At 38.2% G+C, this 14,034-nt stretch overlaps 1 pseudogene; it reads right to left on the reverse strand.

The window, feature by feature from the left end:
- Window positions 1-4,765: 4,765 nt before the first annotated feature.
- LOC117082800 overlaps window positions 4,766-14,034 on the reverse strand; it is a 159,719-nt pseudogene continuing 150,450 nt past the window's right edge.

A 14,034-nucleotide genomic window follows, 5' to 3' on the forward strand; every position in this document is an offset into this window, starting at 1 on the left:
GCTCGCTATCTCTACACACCATTCAGAATGCAAGATGACTTTTAAATTATATTTCCTATTTCTTTTTCTTCTAGAGTGGGTGTATTTTTGTTATCACTTGCCTAGACATGTTAGTGGAATGGCTACACGGAGTGCTTTGCTCTCAACCACGTATGCAGATATATACATATATGCCCACATACAGAATGTTCTTACCTGGGATTTACAGCTAAGGCAGAAACACGTGCCTGGACCCAGAAAATGATTAAAAAAAAAAAAAAAACTCTTGGCTGGTGCTACATCCCTGGCACAAGGCTAGAATGCCCCCAAAAGAAACTAGTTCCCCTTAATTAAGTCCCACTTCTGGCCAGACACAAGAAGACAAGGCAACGTAAGACAACTGCGTGAACTGGAAGATGTTGTCATGGTTGAAAACCGCAAAGCCTGAGACAGAGATAAAGTGACCTACAGTTGTTTATGTCTACTGAGTTGCTTTTCTAAGTGGTTATTAATTAAGAAAGTAATTTGAGTTTATTATATGCAATCAAGTTTGCTTTCTGAAAAGGTTCAGTTCCTGCTGTGAGTTAAGGGAAGCTCTCTTTAGCCAATTGGACTCTCTTCATGGAAGAATAATGCTGTGTGTGTTGTTATTATTGTTATCTCCTGTTCCCAAGAAGCTGGAATGCATTTCCTATAAGACAATATATTCCTTAGCTTAATTTCTCTGTATCCTATGAGTCTGCAGTCCCCCAGATAGTGCCACTATACCCACTTTGTGCTAAGGGAAGTCACTAACAGTTCCCTACTAGGTGACATTTATTCACATCTTGCTGCCCACACAAAACAGGGTCAGAGTCACCTTGTTAGCAGAACCACATTCCTCTCCCCACCCCGCCAACACACACACATTCCACACACATACACGCCTCTCACTCCACACACACATTCACACAGGAAAAGTAACATGAAAAGGATTTTGATTTTTTTTTTTTTTTTTTTTTTTTTTGGTCAATACAATTGGAAAACAGAGCCTTGGTTTACTTCATCGTATAAAATATTTTGTATGACCGATTTCAAAACCCATTTCAACGAGTACATGTTCCCATCAACTCTGTGACTTTTCTCTCTGCCCACACTCTCTGCAGCCTGGCAGGTTATCATCTCTGCATGCTCTGTGCTTCCCATTCATTCATCTCTGAAGCACAAGCAAAGCCTGCAGCAACCAAGCAGGGCATTCCTTCAATCTGTATTTAAGAGTTAATTGCAATCCCGCTCCTTGAAGTACTGCCACAATTCTCTGCTTCACTGAAGAGTCTTTGATATCAACCTACTGCTCTTGGAAAGATTACAACTTATGCACTTGGATTCCTCTAGTCAGGGTGCACAAGAACACCAGGTATGAAAGCAAAATTGCTTTCTGCGCAGCTTGTGAACTCCACACCTCTCAATTGCCACATTAGGTGCACTGTAAGCCAAGGAGCTTGTGGTCTCTGAAATTTGGAGCTTTATGTGTCGTTTCAAAGCGAGTTTTCAGTCCCTGAGGATAAATGTCTTGCACACCTGTTGCAATTTGCTGAGGAGTTATGATCGTAATATTTTGATGGTACTGTCCCACGGCCCATCGGGTATTATCTTTGGAACATTTATTTCTGAAAGAAAGCATCGACTTAATTTTTTTCCTCCACATCACTTTCCGGGTTGCTTCTGAAAAACTAGAAGTCATCCCTAAGTGTCAGGCAGAGTGCAAGGAGGCGTTTTCCCTGTCACACGTGGACATCAGACCTTCTAACTCAGGGTCAGTAGAAAACCAACAAGAGTAAGAGATAAATAGAAAAGAACGTCAAAATGCGTTCCCATGTTAAAGATGTCTTACACAGTTTAAACGAATTCAATTTTTTTCAGTTGTTTGGAAATGTTAAGGTATAAAAATGCCTTTTTCTGTAATAATCATGTTTTAAACCTATTTTTGAAACCATTTGACTAGAAATTCGTAGCTAGTCAGCACAACGCCACTGTGCAAATATGAAAACCTCAAATAGCCTTCAGGCAAATGAAGACAATAAGTTTGCATGCCTGGATTGCAGCTGTGCAAACTCGTTGTCCACTTGGCTACTTTTGACCACTGACTTTAAGATGTTTCTTGTACATTATTCCTTAAACTAGGGTATTTGGAATACCTATGTTAGAATAATAGCTCTGAAATCGGTATTTTTAAAATAAGTAGTAGATAATTCTCATGAAACATGAGATGCTAAGTGTCAGCTTCAAGGAGCATGTTGTGACAAAAAGTAAGACCTGCCTATGTTAGGAGAAAAAAAACTAAGTGAAATGCAGTTGGAGTTTTCCAGACAAATGGTTATGACTAAAAACCTACTATATTATTTAAGGTGAAAAAAGTGTTTTGTCTCTATTTTTTTTTTTTTCTCATTAGATTGGTATTTAAAATAAAATAAAATTTAAAAAAAGTAAAACTGAAGCAAAACACACCATTGCATCCTTGTGTTCAAAGTTAACAATTGCTTTCTCTCTCTTCTTTCTCAAGACCACACAGCAAGTTAGTGGCAGAACTAAGAGTAAGACTGGCAATATCAATATTCTTTGTGATTTTATAGTTCTTTTCATCTTCAAAGTGCTTTACAAAATTCTCTAATTAGGCTCACAAGTTCTGGCTCCTAGTCTGGTTCTCTAATCATAAGACAGCATACCTGTTCTTTGTTCCTTAGCTCTGAGCAACATGCCATTCTTAATCATTACTAAATTAAAGGAAAAAGTGGCTGTAATAATTTCAACTTAATTAATGACAAATCTGGACATTTCTTTAAATACAAGTCCAATTGCCTGGGCCTTAATCCATATTAGCAAAGTTTGGCCATTATTTATTCAGAGTAAAGATAAGTTTTAATTATAAAATTATCTGTAATTAAATGCACTGTGTTGAAATAGTTGCATTTCTGACCAACCTAAAATATTATTCTTTATAAAGGGTTTTGTTTTGTTTCCTTGAAACAATATTTTTGTTTTACATGTCCCTACTGTTTGGAAAATTACTTTTTAGCTTGCTGTGCTTTTTAATAAACTTTTCAGTGCACGTATGATAAAATAGATTAGTCTTTAAATTAGAACTAAACAAGACAATTTAGAAGCCTGTATTTTATCTTTATTTCTGTTACTAAATAGTTCTGACTTTGGATAAGTTGTGTATTGTTTCTAGATTTCGGTTTTCTCTTTTGTAAGTCACATATTTCTTTCGGCTCTAGGAGCCTGAATTATTGTTCACCTTTCACCATTCATGCCGGGACACTGACTGTCTGAAGTCCCCTAAGTTACTTCTTCTCTCGCCATCAGGTGTATGCAGAGTTTGAGTATCTGCAACAACCTGGATGTAATTGGAGTCTATTATTCTAAGTGAAGTAACTCAGGAATGGAAAACCAAACATCGTATATTCTCACTCGTAAGTGGCAACTAAGCTATGAGGATGCAAAAGCATAAGAATGATACAATGGACTTTGGGGGCTCAGAGGGAAAGGGTGGGAGGGGGCTGAGGGATAAAAGACTACAAATTGGGTACAGTGTATATTGCTTGGGTGATGGGTGCACCAAAAGTCTCACAAATCACCCCTAAAGAACTTTCCCATGTAACCAAATACCACCCGTTCCCCCAAAACCTATGAAAATCAATTTATTTTTTAAAAAAGAAGTAATCACAGTAAGTCCTCATTTAATATCATCTGTAAGTTCTTGGAAACCATGACTGTAACGGAAATGTACAGCAGGTCCTCAGATAACGCCCTTTGGTTCAATGTTGTTTAGTTATAGTGTGGATGATTTTTTTTAAAAATGGTTATATTATATGTGGTTTCACTCAAAGTCACAATTTCCAAGAACCTGTGGATGAAGTGAAGTGAGAACTCACTGTAGTTATCAAGCATTTCAGTCCTCAGCCATGATATGCCTAATTAAGCAGCAATAGAACAAGTCAAAAATATAAGCATCTGAGCCCATGTGCGCACAGACTCTGTTTTTCCTGCAGACTCTTGGGTTTGAAGCAGCATGGTATGGAGAGAGAATATAGAGCCATCCAAATACTGTCTCCCATCTCCTCGGAAGACTTTTCCTCTTTGTAAATTGTCCCCTCCCAACAGCTACTAAGAAACACCTTCTTCAGAATTGGAGTTGCTTCTTTTGTGAGGTCTGTAAGGGAAGAAGTATGAAAACAAGTTGCTTTTTTTTTTTTGAGAAGGAGCCTTGTTCCGTGGCCCAGGCTGGAGTGCAATGGCTCAATATCAGCTCAGTTCAACCTCCGCCTCCTGAGTTCAAGCCATTCTCCTGCCTCAGCCTCCCAAGTAGTTGGAATTACAGGAACCCACCACTGCACCCAGCTAATTTTTGTATTTTTAGTAGAGAAGGGGTTTCACCATGTTGGCCAGGCTGGTTTCGAACTCCTGACTCAGGTGATCTGCCTGCTGCGGTCTCCAAAAGTGCTGGGAGTACAGGCCTAAGCCACTGCGCCCAGCTGATTAAGTTGCCGTTTTAAGCTTGATCAAGACTCATGCCTCTGAGTGAAGGCGACGTAGAACCCTTTTCTGAGAGCATGTGTTGATGGGGAAGGAAGGTAACAGCTTTGGTGTTGGGGAGGGTGGGTTTTAAGAAAAGACTCATGATTTCCATCAAATTGAAAGAAAGCACAAGAAGGCATGAAGAGCGTATAAAGGATAATGAATAGAAAAATAAGCTTCATTTGTGTTATCATTTTGGAAAGAGGAAACTCTGCCTACCAACATAATACTAGCCAGGAGTAGCAAGGCCCAGACCCCACGGGCCTATGGTTGCAAATAGAATCACCAGCACTGGAGACATCTTGGGCCGTATTCCTCTAAGGCCTAGACTGTGTGCCTAAATGAATAAGTAAAAATAAAAAAGGTATTCTAAATCAAAATTCCCAGCTCTATGACTACGCGCGCACGCGCGCGCACGTGTGTGTGTGTGTCTGTGTGTGTATGCGTGTATGTATGCCTGTGGAGCAAGGGAAGGTGGGAAAAGCAGAACATAAACTCCTAGAACAATTTCACTTCAAAACAAGCGTGTTTCTGGGTGCAAAGGCAAGACAATAGAGAGACTGGATCTTCTTCTTCCTAGATTCCTGTGCCTTCAGTTGTACTGCAGCATATCTGAAGAAATCATCATGCTTGCTGTTGTTGATGCTGTGAATTCTCCCCTTGATATAATCTATTTCCTCAGGTATCTCAGGCTAGAGATGATCCAGACGAATCCTGCTAATAAGCTCAGAAGCAAAATGGGAATCTGAAATATTCCAATTCAATGTTTTACTCACATTGGAATCTTTCGAAAAGGAAAATGACAGCGATGGGTCCATATTTTCGGAAGCTGGTTAAAATGTGCACTTCTCTTTCAGGAGAACATTAGGAGAGGTCTTAGTAAGGCTGCTTTAGCCATCCACCTTCCCGCAATGGTTCTATATCCATAAAACCAAGTTAGGAGCAATGAGATTTTAGGGTAATCGTATTTAGCAAATAACAACATGAGATACTCAATTAAATTTGAATTTAAAATAAAGAACAATATATTTTTACTATAGCTCTGTCCCACGCAATATTTGGGACACACTTAACACTAAAAATCTATTCTTTGTTTATCTGAAATTCAAATTTATTTGAATGTCCTGAATTTTATTTGATAACCCTATGTAGTTTTCTGCAGAAATATGAATTATTTTAGTCTACTCGCAGTGATGGCTTGAATTGAAATATAGAAGGAAAATTTGTTCCAGGGCATCTTTTCACATCTTCTTATTTCACCAACAAATTATCATAGGTTTGCAATTTTAAAGTAATGAGTACATGTGACCATGTATGAGTGTGACCTATGACCTAATTTTATCATGTTAAATAATGATTTCCAAATAATTATTTCCAAGGGGAAGGTTTGTAAAGTATAGAAAAGTTGTGCAATCCCCATAATATTGAGTTTAAATTCAGGTTCCAATGAGTTACATTAAATGATTTATTGATGCTTTGTTAATCACTACCTGAGTGTAATTGTACATTTTTACGTCTCTGTATTTTTCACTCCTGAGCATCTTGAGGAGACAGGAGGCATTGTTCTCCCAACCAGACTTGATCTCTGCTACAGATTTCATCTGTCACTGCAGGGACTTGCTCCAAGGAGGCACCAGAGAGGTCCTGAGAACCCAAGATCAAATCCTTAAAGCAGTTGCCTGCTCATGACCCACATGAGTAACTTCAATCTCAGAGACTGCACAGCCAGTAAAGCCTTTTAATAGAAGAAATGGGCTCATCCAACTTCATTCCAGCAGCTTGTATCTCCTACCTCCTAATTAAAATCTATGAAGAAGGAAATAAAATACTCAGCTAGAAAACAAAAGCATAAATCTTTACTAAATGTCTCCATCACTCTCCTACAGCTACTAATTCCCGTATTCCAATAGTCTCAGTAAACAGCTTCCCTTTCAGTGTCACGGAGAAGAATGAGGCCGTTAGGCAGGAATTTGCTTACCTTCCTGCCTGTTCCCTCTTGAGCTCTGACAAAATAACCTGTGTCCAGAATCATGGCATCTTCAGACCACAAAAGGGCTGGTTCTCCTTAGTAGAAGCCTTCTCGTTCCATGCATGTCCCAGACGGACTTTCCTCCTCTCTCTTGAGATCTCTACTCTTTCTCTGTGGTTATCTCTGCCTTTAGCTCCAGCCTCCCTCTCTCTCTTCTCTTTCCCCATGATTTGTATGAATGCGAAAGTTTCTCCTCTGTTAGAAATACAGAAATAGAAATTTTGACTTCTGCCTCCCTGAGATTTCCAGCCCATCTCTCATTGCCTCCAGTGGAGAGTCACTTACCCTACCCTCTCACCCTCCACGTGCTCCTCCACTTCTACAAATGCTGGCTTTCTCCTGTAAGTCCATCCTGGAATTCCCCAACACATCCAATTGTGAAATCCGGTAGACATTTCTTTTTCATGACTTATTTCATTGCACCTCTCTGCAACCTGTGACACTTTTCAAATTTCCTGACACCACTTCTCCCTTACCTTATCTTACATCTTCTATTCTTTGTTCTCAGGTTCTTCTGCCAGTTTATCTTCCACTAAGCTCCCTTTATATTTGTATATTCCATCGGGTTTTATTCTAAGCCCAGTCTCATGATAACGTGCATCTCATTCCTGAGTGATGTCACTGTTTCCCATTGCACCAACTACGCTGTGTGTTTTAAGGCAGAGACTATGAACCCAGGCAGGGTTGGATCCCAGGCTCTATCACTCCCTAACTGTCTCATGAAAGGAAAATCCCAAATCTTAAAAAAACAAAAATAATATACTAAATACTGGGGGCAATTTTCAATCTAAAAACCTGGGTTTACTATTCATTGCAGTGAGGAACAATGCAGACTATGAGTGTTTGAATAAGAGGATGTTAAAAAGAATTTACATCTGGCAATCTCACCTCTGGGTATATATCCTGAGGACCTAAAATCAATATTCAAAGAGATATATGCACTCCTGTGTTCATTGCCTCATTATTTAAAATAGCCAAGTTATGGAATCAGCCCAAGTATCCATCAATGGATGAATAATAAAGAAAAAAAGAATATATATATATATACACATACACACACACACACACGTATAACATTTGGAATCAGTGTGGAATGACTGAATCAATCATTGATACATAACAATCAAATGTTGTTATATATATAGGAGTGCATATATCTCTTTGAATATTGACTTCAGGTCCTTAGGATATGTGTGTGTGTCTCTCTCTGTGTGTGTGTACACACATAAAATGAAATACAATTTTGCCATAAAAGAGAAGGAAATCCTGTCATATGTGACAACATGGATGAACCTGAAGGACACCATGCTAACTGAAATAATGCAGGCACAAAAATACAAATACCACATGATCTCACTTATTCCTGGATGCTAAAACAATTGAACTCATAGAAACAGAATATAGAATAGCAGTTAACAGAGGCTGGGGGTAGAGAGGATGGGGAGATGTTGGCCAAAGGGCATGAAGTTGCAGTTAGATAGGAGGAAGAAATTATCATTATTTAAGTCATGGATATGTTATCTTGATTCAATCATTTCACACTGAATGCATTTATCATAACATCACTTTGTATAATTATAGGCAATTATGATTTCTTCAATAAATAAATACTACTTTATATTTTTTAAAAAATCATTCAATATATGACTTAGGTATCAGGTGGGTGATTTGAGGGAGGGCCTAAAGTAGAAGGACTATGCTCTAAAATAGATGTTGGACAAGAAATAACCAAACATAAATTTAAAGAGTCAAACTTTTGTCTTTCAATCCAACTTGCACAGAGTCACATGGTGTATGCCTTTTGGAATCATTATATAATTGGGAATTAGAGGTTTGCAGCAGTGGTGGAGGACAGAGCTTTCATACACTCACTTTGGAGAAAACTAGAGAGAGGAATGGGAGAACTGCCAGAGTTGTTGGTGTTTCAGATCAACGCTATGAAGTACAGATGTTTCTGTGAAGTTTATCTGACTTCATCTGAACAATTCCAGTCTAGAAATCAGGTTGCAAATCTACCACAGTGATTTCTTTGGCAAGAGTTCCAGAGTCTTCTATTTTGGTCTCTCTCACTACGTCTTACTTCCTTTGCTCCCTTTTTTTTCCCTCTAAAATAAAGGAAGCACAATGGTACACTTAAAGGACATACCCAATGGAAACAAACTCAAAAAAGGTTTTTGCAAAGGATAAATGCTTGAGGGGATGGATACTCAATTTTCCAGGATGTGATTATTCTGCATCGCATACTTGTACCAAACTATTGCATGTGCTCCGTAAATATATACACCCACTGTCTACCCACAAAAATTAAAGAGGAAAAAAACAATTTTTGCAATGGTAATTAGAGTTTATTTCAACATTTTCCCAATATGTGTTATATGTTCTATCTCAACAAGTTGGTTTTGTATTAGGTTAAGATATTTATGCCTTGAATATTTGGATGAATCTAAATCATCAGTATAAGTAATGAATCAGACATCTAATTTGAATATCATTATAATTACAAATTTCTTACTAAATTTCTCAATTAAAAATTAGTACTAAGCAGAATTTAAATATTAGCACCTTGCTGATTATTGAATCTGAACCCCTCTTTTCACAATTGAGGATTCTGCTCAAATAAAATTCTCAATTATGTATTGCAAGCTAAAATCTTAATAAAGTAAGTCTTCCATATAAATATTTACTTGATCATACCACTTTACATTTTGCATATTTGTAATATTTATTTGATCTAAAATTTTAAATTGTCATTCGAATCCAGTAAAGATGACCTCAGTAATAGACTGTATTAAACATCCAATTAGCAATAGTAGAAATTAGATTTTTGACTATTTACTAGGTGCTAGGTGCTATATGAAACATTTTACATAAATGATCACATTTAACATAAACAACAATTCTATGAGGCAGGTAATATTATTTTTCAGGTTTTATGGATGAGAAAACTGGATTTTTTTACAAACTTATGAAACTTGCCCAAGGTCACATGGCTAGTAATTAGCAGAAGCAAAATCTGAACTTACTTCAATTACTTTATGTCTGAGCTATCAAAGGGAGAACTTTATCATGACTATGAGAACCTGCAATTCCTGAGGCTATGTTAACATAAATATTTTTAAATAGCACTGAATTACTTCCCCAAGCATTTTATTACATTTTCAATTCAGTTCAGCAAATTTTTCCCCATATGCTGTCTATAAGGTCCTGTACCAAATGAATGTGAGTCAGAGACCCCCAGAGAAGTGAAACTGGGTGGTTGTACTCAAGTCCCTTTGTAGCTCATGACTAGAAGCTAAAGTATTAATAGAAAGTGCTGGCTGTGTGCAGTAGTTCACTCTGTAATTCTAGCACTCGGGAGACTGAGGTGGGCAGATCACTTGAACCCAGGAGTTCGAGATCAGCCTGGGTAACATAGGGAAACTCCATCTCTACTAAAAATATGAAAATTAGTCAAGTGTGGTGGTGTACACTGTGGTTCCAGCTACTCAGGAGGCTGAGGTGGGAGGACCACTTGAGCCAGGGAAGTCAAGGTTGCAGTGAGCCTTGATCACGCCACTGCACTTCAGCCTGAGAGACAGAGTGAGATTTTGTCTCAGGAAGAAAAAAAAAAAAGGAAAACAAAACGAAAGTGCTGTCCTCATTGTTAATTAGACTCAGATAACTTAGTTATCAGATTATAATTAGTTATCTGAGTAACAGGGGAAAGTCATGTGAACCAACACTATTCTTTAGACTTCACTTGCATGTAAGCCATGCACATCGCAGCTGCACGCCCTTTGACATCACAGAAGGAAGAGCAGTATGAAGTTTGTAGCCAGATCTAAATGTGATAGTGAAAAACTTCTAAGAGAAGTTCTCAAGCCATTTCACAAAATAACCGTAATGTTGAGTTATTTTTCAGAAGAGTTGCCCCATCAGTATATATGTTTTTCCTTTAGATACTAAGAAGATTTGAAGTAAATTTAATTTTCAAAATTGCAATAAGGATCTTACTTTATGCTCCTGGACAGTTTTTTTTTTTTTTTTGTCCCTTTTTACAAAATAGTTTCCAAACTTCATTTTTAATTTATTAAAATCTGTCTTGTTCTTCATATATTTTTATGTTGTCCTTCTGTAATCATGCATAATTTATAAATAGACAACCATGAACATCATCAGTACACTCTATTTCCTGCTCTGTAAAGTATTCTTTTTTTATCTTTATACATATATATATATATACTTCAGGCTCTAAGGTACATGTGCACGACATGCACGTTTGTTACATAGGTCTACATGTGTCATGTTGGTTTGCTGCACCCATCAACTTGTCATTTACATTAGGTATTTCTCCTAATGCTATCCCTCCCCCAGCCCCCCACCCCCTGACAGGCCCCAGTGTGTGATGTTCCCCGCCCCATGTCCAAGTGTTCTCATTGTTCAATTCCCACCTATGAGTGAGAACATGTGGTGTTTCGTTTTCTGTCCTTGTGATAGTTTGCTGAGAATGATGGTTTCCAGCTTCATCCATGTCCCTACAAAGGACATGAACTCATCCTTTTCATGGCTGCGTAGTATTCCATGGTGTATATGTGCCACATTTTCTTAATCCACTCTATCACTGATGGACATTTGGGTTGGTTCCAAGTCTTTGCTATTGTGAATAGTGCTGCAATAAACATATGTGTGCAAGTGTCTTTACAGTAGCATGATTTATAATCCTTTGGGTATATGCCCAGTAATGGGATTGCTGGGTCAAATGGTATTTCTAGTTCTAGAACCTTGAGGAATTGCCACACTGTCTTTCACAATGGTTGAACTAATTTACACTCCCACCAACAATATACAAACATTCCTATTTCTCCACATCCTCTTCAGCATCTGTTGTTCCCTGACTTTTTAATGATCACCATTCTAACTGGTATGAGATGGTATCACATTGTGGTTTTGATTTGCGTTTCTCTGATGACCAATGATGATGACCATTTTTTCATGTGTCTATTGGCTGCATAAATGTCTTCTTTTGTGAAGTGTCTGTTCAGATCCTTTGCCCACATTTTGCTGGGGTTGTTTATTTGTTTCTTGTAAATTTGTTTAAGTTATTTGTAGATTCAGGATTTTAGCCCTTTGTCAGATGGGTAGATTGCAAAAATTTTCTCCCATTCTGTAGGTTGCCTGTTCACTCTGACGGTAGTTTCTTTTGCCGTGCAGAAGCTTTTTAGTTCACAATTGCTACAAAGAGAACAAAATACCTAGGAATCCTACTTACAAGGGATGTAAAGGACCTCTTCAAGGAGATCTACAAACCACTGCTCAACGAAATAAAAGAGGACACAAACAAATGGAACAACATTCCATGTTCATGGATAGGAAGAATCCATGAAGTGTCATGGATTCTATCCAGGAAATATCATGAAAATGGCCATACTGCCCAAGGTAATTTATAGATTCAATGCCATCCCCATCAAGCTACAAATGGTTTTCTTCACAGAATTGGAAAAAAACTACTTTAAAGTTCATATGGAACCAAAAAAGAGCCCACGTTGCCAAGACAATCCTAAGCCAAAAGAACAAAGCTGGAGGCATCACGCTACCTGACTTCAAACTATACCACAACCCTACAGTAACCAAAACAGCATGGTACTGGTACCAAAACAGATATATAGACCAATGGAACAGAACAGAGGCCTCAAATAACACCAAACATCGACAACCATCTGATCTTTGACAAACCTAACAAAAACAAGAAATGGGGAAAGGATTCCCAATTTAATAAATGGTGCTGGGAAAACTGGCTAGTCATATGTAGAAAGCTGAAATTGGATCCCTTCCTTACACCTTATACAAAAATTAATTCAAGATGGATTAAAGACTTCAATATTAAACCTAAAACCATAAAAACCCTAGAAGAAAGCCTAGGCAATACTATTCAGGACATAGGCATCGGCAAGGACTTCATGACTAAAACACCAAAAGCAATGGCAACAAAAGCCAAAATAGACAAAAGGGATCTAATTAAACCTTTTTTATCTTTTAAAAAATTGTGAAATCCAGAATAGAATGATATTCTGTTAGAGAGAAGCTTCTGGGCAAACTTTGCCTATTATTTCAAGTCAACTTTATCTACTACTCCCAATTTAAAATTTTTATTTTGGGAAACAGTTAGCTAATGGAATAAATAAATCCACTTACCATACACTCAGTCTTCACAATAACAATTGCTACCATTTATTATCTGCTTGCCATATGCCAGAAATTAAGATAGGTGCTTTACTTGTCTCATTAATTCCTTACAATATATCTGTAAGGTAAATATTATTTCCACTTTACAGATGAGAAACCAAAGCCTAGAGATATTACACTAAGGTTATTCATTAGCAAAGCCAGTTTACATCTCAAAGATTATTTTAACAAAATTAATTGATATTGTAAGACATGGATTTCTCCCATCGGTTTTCTAAGCCCTAATGAAGAAAACTAAGCACCACACAATTGAGCCACAGAAAACAGTAGCCATAGAATGTAAGCTAAAACATTAATGTACCCAGAGACACCTTTTAGCTTAGCCAAATAGTTACAGTTATTGCTGCAAAAAGAGAAACAGGTGCCTAGGAAAGAAGTTTTTTGTTTGTTTGTTTGTTTGCTTGTTTACCACTTGTCATTTCTGCTGGCGCCAGGTTGCAAGGCAGAAGACTCTCTTAACACTTGGGCTTTGAGATGCATTTTTGTCTCTCAACTCTCATGCACCACATGTCCGCAGTGAGACCTCAACTGCATCGCAAACTGCGATGTGAACAACAACTTCAATGGGAGTAACTCGGACCTGCAGACAGGCTGGTTAGTGAGATGCATGAGAGGGTAGTATAGGAATCCATCATGTTGACCAGGCTAGTCTCGAACTCCTGACCTCGTGATCTGCCTCCCAAAGTGCTGGAATTACAGGCATGAGCAACCACACCCAGCGTGGTGGCGTGTGTCTGTAATCACAGCTACTCAGGAAGCTGAGGCAGGAGAATTGTTTGAACCTGGGAGGCGGAGTCGGGGGCTTGCAGTGAGCCGAGATCGCACCACTGCACTCCAGCCTGGATGACAGAGTAGACTGTCTCTCTTAAAAAAAAAGAAAAAAGAAAAAAATTAGCCATTTAGGACATAAAACTAGATGAGTACTTGATGTCAGGCATTATTCTATTCCCCTGCACTTGTCTCTTCCAACCTAGTGCTCTCCCTATCTGACTGGCTTCTCCGAAGTCACCAATTCTTGTCCAAGGGAGGCCCCTTGCTTTCCTTCAAATCCGATCTGACATCCCCTCTCTCAGCTCTCCGGCGAAATGAAGATCTCGTTCTGCCTGTTTTTTGTAAGACTTACCTTAAGTGCGTCTGGATCTCGCCCTTGGCAGACTCCAGATACCTGAAGAGTGATGCTCTCTGGGTTGTGTCCCTGTGTTCAATTCTATCCCTGCTCCTGGCATTAGTTCATTCTCTTTTTTAAA

Source organism: Trachypithecus francoisi, unplaced genomic scaffold (assembly GCF_009764315.1).
Source record: "Trachypithecus francoisi isolate TF-2019V2 unplaced genomic scaffold, Tfra_2.0 Lachesis_group9, whole genome shotgun sequence".
Lineage (NCBI taxonomy): Eukaryota > Metazoa > Chordata > Mammalia > Primates > Cercopithecidae > Trachypithecus > Trachypithecus francoisi.